At 39.7% G+C, this 6,124-nt stretch overlaps 1 non-coding gene across 1 annotated transcript; it reads right to left on the bottom strand.

Annotated features, from left to right (window-relative positions):
* Positions 1-469: 469 nt before the first annotated feature.
* On the bottom strand, positions 470-576 carry LOC127677094 (U6 spliceosomal RNA). The gene has a single exon (XR_007976496.1). It is a non-coding gene; the product is annotated as a U6 spliceosomal RNA (small nuclear RNA).
* Between the last annotated feature and the right edge of the window lie 5,548 nt (positions 577-6,124).

Genomic DNA, 6,124 nt, shown 5'->3' with positions numbered 1-6,124 from the left:
AGCATAGATGTTCAGGATTGAGAGTTATTCTTGTTGTATTTTTCCTTTGACCAGCAAGAAGTGTCCCTCAGAGTCTCTTTTGATGACTTTGGGTTGAAAGTCAATTTTATCTGATATTAAAATGGCTACTCCAGCTTGTTTCCTGAGACCATTTGCTTGTAAAATTGTCTTCCAGGCTTTTACTCTAAGGTAGTGTTTGTCTTTGACCCTGAGGTGTGTTTCCTGTAAGCAGCAAAATGTAGGGTCCTGTTTACGTATCCAGTCAGTTAGTCTGTGTCTTTTTATTGGGGCATTGAGTCCATTGATGTTAAGAGATATTAAGGAATAGTGATTGTTACTTCCTATCATTTTTGACGTTATTTTTTAAATTTGATTGCTTAACTTCTTTTGGTTTGATGAAAGGTTACTATCTTGCTTTTTTCAGGGTGAAGTTTCCCTCCTTGTATTGGTGTTGTCCTCCTATTATCCTAAAAATATGGAACGCTTCACGAATTTGCGTATCATCCTTGCGCAGGGGCCATGCTAATCTTCTCTGTATCGTTCCAATTTTAGTATATGTGCTGCCGAAGCGAGCACGCAAGTTCCTCTTTATTCTTCTTCTGTAGGAAGGGACAATCATTTAGGCCACTGCTTCAAACCTTGGAAGCAAATTCTTGTCAGCCAAGATATTAACCAAATGTAGTTCTGTTAAAGTCTGACATCTCAGTGTAGGGCCTGTATCCCTGGTGTGTTGAAAATCCATTATTCTACTTTACTCATTTCCTGTTTTCAGTAAGCTAGGTCTATCTAAGTCTTCTCAGTATGCCACTCCATTGTGTGTGTGTGTGTGTGTGTGTGTGTGTATTTGTGTGTTTGCTTCATATGCACATTGCATGTGGAGCACTTTTATTAAATAACACACTCCACTGAGACAGCACAAGAGAGTCCTGGAAACAGACTGAGTAGGTGACACAGACTTCTGCTGTCTCCATGCTTCTCATACTGACTTTCTTTGCCAAGTAGCTTAGATATTCTTCCAAGTATTCCTTTTGTAATTCCTCATCTCTCTTAAAAACTTGTTTTGTCCTCTGCAATACCAAACCAAAATGGATAATTAGAACAGTTCTAATGTCAGCAAAAAGACAAAGAAAATAAGTTGGCAGGGGCATCAGTATCTCAGGCATGACTTGAACCCCATTCCCTGCCACCCTGTCCTCTGTACTGAAATCCTGAAGGAATATTTCCTTCATTCAATCTAGTATCTTCATCTGTGGCTTTTCTGTGAGTAGCCTTGTACTACTCTGTAGATTTTTGGTCCCCCACATTGAGAATGAAAACGTACCTTGAAGATATTTGATCTTCTAAAATTCTCTAAAATCTCTTAGTACTTTTTTTCTGAGGGGATTTTTTTTCGACAGAGTCTTAACAGAATAGAGCAGAGAGAAAGCTGTGCAAAGAAAATTATATGTCTAAATGAGGACCTAAGGAAATCTGGCCTCTGTATACTTGGTTTCACATGTTTCTCATATTTAAAAAGGCACACGCTGACATCCCACATCCATTTCCATACCTTGGCCTGGAAAGAGAATATCCACAGTCTTCCATTAAAATGGCACATTCAGCAAACATTCAACTGTCAGTGGGCATTGCTAAAGTGGTCTAGTGCCACTCTCACCTCAGCACTCAAGAGGAACCAGATGGATCCACAGAAATTTGAGGAAACTGGTTGTCCTCATAAATTTGAAACTAGAAAATACAGTGTTCACAATCTTCCATTCCCAATCACAATATGAATCTTTGTCCACATAGAAGGTTTGTATATTGCTTACCAGGAGTGCACAACCTCATCAGATGTCATTAGGTAATGACACTAGATACCGAGGGTGATTAGTTCCTGGAAGTGCTGTGCTGTTGGCACCTAGTCAGATGCTACACCGAAAGATGCTGGTGAACTGCTTCAACCCTCAGGTCTGTCCAAGATTCAAAACAGATTCACAACCCTGCCAGAAACTCTGCTTAAGAAGAGGATAAACTCAGACTAGGAAACCTGATGTCTGGGAATTTATATGACTCCTTAGTAAGAGTGATTTATTTTTGGAAAAGAAAAGAAATAATGGGAGATTTACTATGATCTCAAGAGAATGCCTTTATTTTGCTGGAAAGCACCAGTGGAAACCCAAAAGAAACTTTGTTCTAGGAGGTATAAAACAAGGATAATGCAAACTGTGGAACCTGAGCTCATCTGTAAACCTGAGCTTTATCTTTGTAGACAGGAAGTGTTATATCTGCTCATCACACAGGCTTCAGAAGGTCAATGAAATCATATCCATAAAACCCCTCCCCAGTGTCTGAGCTCCTCAGAGTCACGTGTATCTATCTCCTTATATTCTGTTTCACCATTCAGGGCCTCTTATGGTTGGTGAGACTTTTCTACCATCCCCTTACTATAGGTAAAGCACACTTGTCATTGAGGCTGTAATAGTTATTTCCTGGTGACAGCTCTGCTTTCTACTTTTTATTCTGACTACCCAATATGATGACCATTTTGAAAAAAGCCTAACTGTGCTTAACCGCACTGACCCCAAGTAGTCCACAATCCTCTGGTGACTGTGGAGCTCTAGGAAGCCCTACTTCTCTCCCATGGAATTCACTGAGCTTGGCTACCCATCAGAGACAAGCCAGTGATTTCTTGAGAGGAGATTTGGAAATCAAAATACCTACCAGGTCAGATACACCTTGTTTTCTGGTCCCCTTTTTCTTCCACTATGATCTGGATCATGTGTGCACAGGTTCAAGAACTAAGTCTACTACCAATAATATTCCTTATTCATGATACCACCACCTTTGGTCCTCATGTCTTTGAATTGCAAGAAAAAGCCTGTGTGTGAGCTGCCAGAAATCTGATAAAGAGATGGCAGCCTCAAGTTCCATAGCTGTCAGCCAAGGAGAGAACCCTTAATAGAACAGCAGGTTGAACAAGGGAAGAGTTCCAGGAAAGGAGTAGAAACCGCAGGTTCTCATGTGAGGAATTTGTGAGAGAGCACAAAGGCTGCTTCTCCTTGTCCACATTTTTCCAGTTCGGCTGCCATTTAGAAGACGTTTTTCCTCAGGCTCATGTAAGAAGCCAACAAAGAATCGTTGATTTCATTGCTCTGCTCTAGTGCACTTAAGATTTGGAATCTCTCTTGTGGAGGTAGAGTGACATCATGGTGTCTGAGGATGTTCTAAGACAGAAAAAGAAAGACAGGAAAGATCAAAATCATTGGTCGGGCCTGCTGCCATTCCAGATCTCTAGCACACGTGCACATGCATGCACATAAACAGACACACACACAAACACAAACACACACACACACACACACACAGGTCTGTGCATCTGTATTGCTGCATGTTTGTATTGGATTCACAGATCTCTTTTGCTAAAGAAATTAGAGTGAATAGAACCTCACATGTGGTGATTGAGTTTTATGAATTTGGTAAATAATCCCACCATGGGATTTCCTTATAATGGTAATCAAGTGGTAGGCTTGGGATTGGGATGTCTCTCCCCATTAAAAATGTAATGCACAAGAGTTTTTAGGGAATGTTCAACTTTAGGAGCTGTCTTACAAATAGCCTATTTATTGAAATGAGAAACAAAAAACTTCGCATAGCTATGAGTGGATTTTTTACACATAGGAGGGTAATGCATTTTCATGACCATGAGGAAGGAAAACTCAGTTTCTGCTCTCTAAGAAGTTCAGAGGAATGGATACGGAAAATGTGGTACATTTAATGGAGTACTGCTCAGCTATTAAAAACAATGAATTCATGAAATTCTTTTTTTTAATTTTTTTATTCGATATAATTTATTTACATATCAAATGATTTCCCTTTTCTAGCCCCCCCCAATCCCCAAAAGTCCCGTAAGCCCCCTTCTCTTCCCCTGTCCTCCCGCCTACCCCTTCCCACTTCCCCGTTCTGGTTTTGCTGAATACTGTTTCACTGAGTCTTTCCAGAACCAGGGGCCACTCCTCCTTTCTTCTTGTACCTCATTTGATGTGTGGATTATGTTTTGGGTATTCCAGTTTTCTAGGTTAATATCCACTTATTAGTGAGTGCATACAAAAATTCATGAAATTCTTAGGCAAATGGTTGGAACTAGAAAATATCACCCTGAGTGAGGTAAAGCAATCACAAAAGAAAACACACAGTAATCACTTGCTGATAAGTGGATATTAGCCCAAAAGCTCCCAATACCCAATATACAACTCACAGACCACATGAAGCTCAAGAAGAAGTAATACCAAAGTGTGGGTACATTGATCCTTCTTGAAAGGTGGATCAACACACGATGGCTTACAACCAACCAATAGACCGAGCATAGGTTCCTCAAAGGAGCAGTTGGAGAAAGGACCCAAAGAGCTGAAGAGATTTTCAGCTCCACAGGAGGAACAAGTACCAACAAGTATCCCCAGAGCTCCCAAAGACTAAAACACCAAACAAAGAGAACCCATGGCTCCAGCTACTTATGTAGCAGAGGATGGCCATTTCAGACATCAAGGAGAGGAGAGGCCATTGCTGCTATGAAGGCTCAATGCCCCAGTGTAGGGGAATTCCAGGTCAGGAAAGTGTGTGGGGGATTGTTGGTAAACGGGGAGGGGAAATGGGATAGGGTGTTTTTGGAGGGGAAACAAGGAAAGCGAATACCATTTGAAATATAAATAAAGGAAATATCTAATAAAAAATAAACAAAAAACAAACAAAAAAGTTCAGAACCTAATCCTGAAATTCCTCAGTAGGTAATAAAACCTTTGAGTAATCTGAGCACCTTGGACCTCAGCATTGTACGTGACTTTCTTGGGTCAGTGTTTGAGCACAGAGTGCAATGCAGGCTAAAGACTAGCTGATAAGGGCATTGATCTGTGTTATCTAATCCCAGTGGCAATAAAAAGAAAAAGTGATATATGACCACTTGGGTGAAAACATTTGAGGATCATTAGTATAAACACAAAAATAACATTTACATTTTAAATTTGTCTCTCATAATTCCATGTAAATTACCTTCATTTGAAACTGCATTGAGACTTACCATATTTGTTGTTCCAGTAGAGAAAGATCCTTTCTTCCCTAGACTCCCTTGGTCTGAGTGCCTAGGTATCACTAGGTTCCCACCTGTCACAAGATAAACAAGAAGCTAGGAAATTTATATTATTTAGGAAATAGTGTGTAAATTTATTTACTCATGATATTGTATCTCACTAATATTTATAATTGATAATTTTCATTTAAAATATTTTTTAAAAAATGAATATTGAAGTATGAGTACCAGAAATTCTAATTTTGCACTTTTGATACTCTAAGGTGTACCAAGCAATAATTAAAGTGTAACTGAAATATTTTAAATAAATTCTGTTAGTAGATTGGCACATTTTATTTTATGTATATTGGAACATTTCATGTTCTTCAGATAATTGTCAGCTCGACTCATTCTATTTCTTGTTTCGTTGAAGCAATGCAGCAATTAACATATATGTTCAAGTATTAGTGTGGAATTACTTTGCCTTTGGGCCAGGAATTGCAGCTAATGGGAATTTCTTCCTGGGATGATTAAATTCCCTGAGTACTCTCTTTACAAACAAAGTGGAAGAAATGTATATAATAATAAATAGACTGTTAAATGTTTTGATGGTTTATACACTTTCAAGTTGACTGAAATCATCTAGGAAATCATAGAAGCATATTTCTGGTTGTGTTAGATATTTTCCAGGTGGGATTATCAAATGGCAGGTGTTCCACACTGAATGTGGGAAGTGTGTGTCCTTTGACCTGGAAGCTGAGGTTGAATACACAGTAGCAAAGGAGATGGCCACCAGAGGAGTGCACCCCTTCTTCTTTGTTGCCTTTCTGCAAGGCTAAAATGCTGTGCTCCAGCATACTCTACTCCCAGCCATGATGAACAGAATCTTCTGCAGCAATGAGCACTGTTTTTGCTGGCTGACTTCCAAGCTCATGCTTAGTTGCCCAGGACCTCATTCCAGGGAATGGTGGGCAATGTCCACAGTTGCATGGGTCCTCCCCTATCAATTAACAACCCCTCACAGACATGCCTAAAGACCATTTTCATCTTGGTGATCCATAGTTGCTACACTCTTCTCAGGTGAGG

This window comes from Apodemus sylvaticus, chromosome 1 (assembly GCF_947179515.1).
Source record: "Apodemus sylvaticus chromosome 1, mApoSyl1.1, whole genome shotgun sequence".
NCBI lineage: Eukaryota > Metazoa > Chordata > Mammalia > Rodentia > Muridae > Apodemus > Apodemus sylvaticus.
The sequence above is the reverse complement of the archived record's forward strand: the minus strand, read 5'-3'. Positions and strand labels throughout refer to the sequence as shown.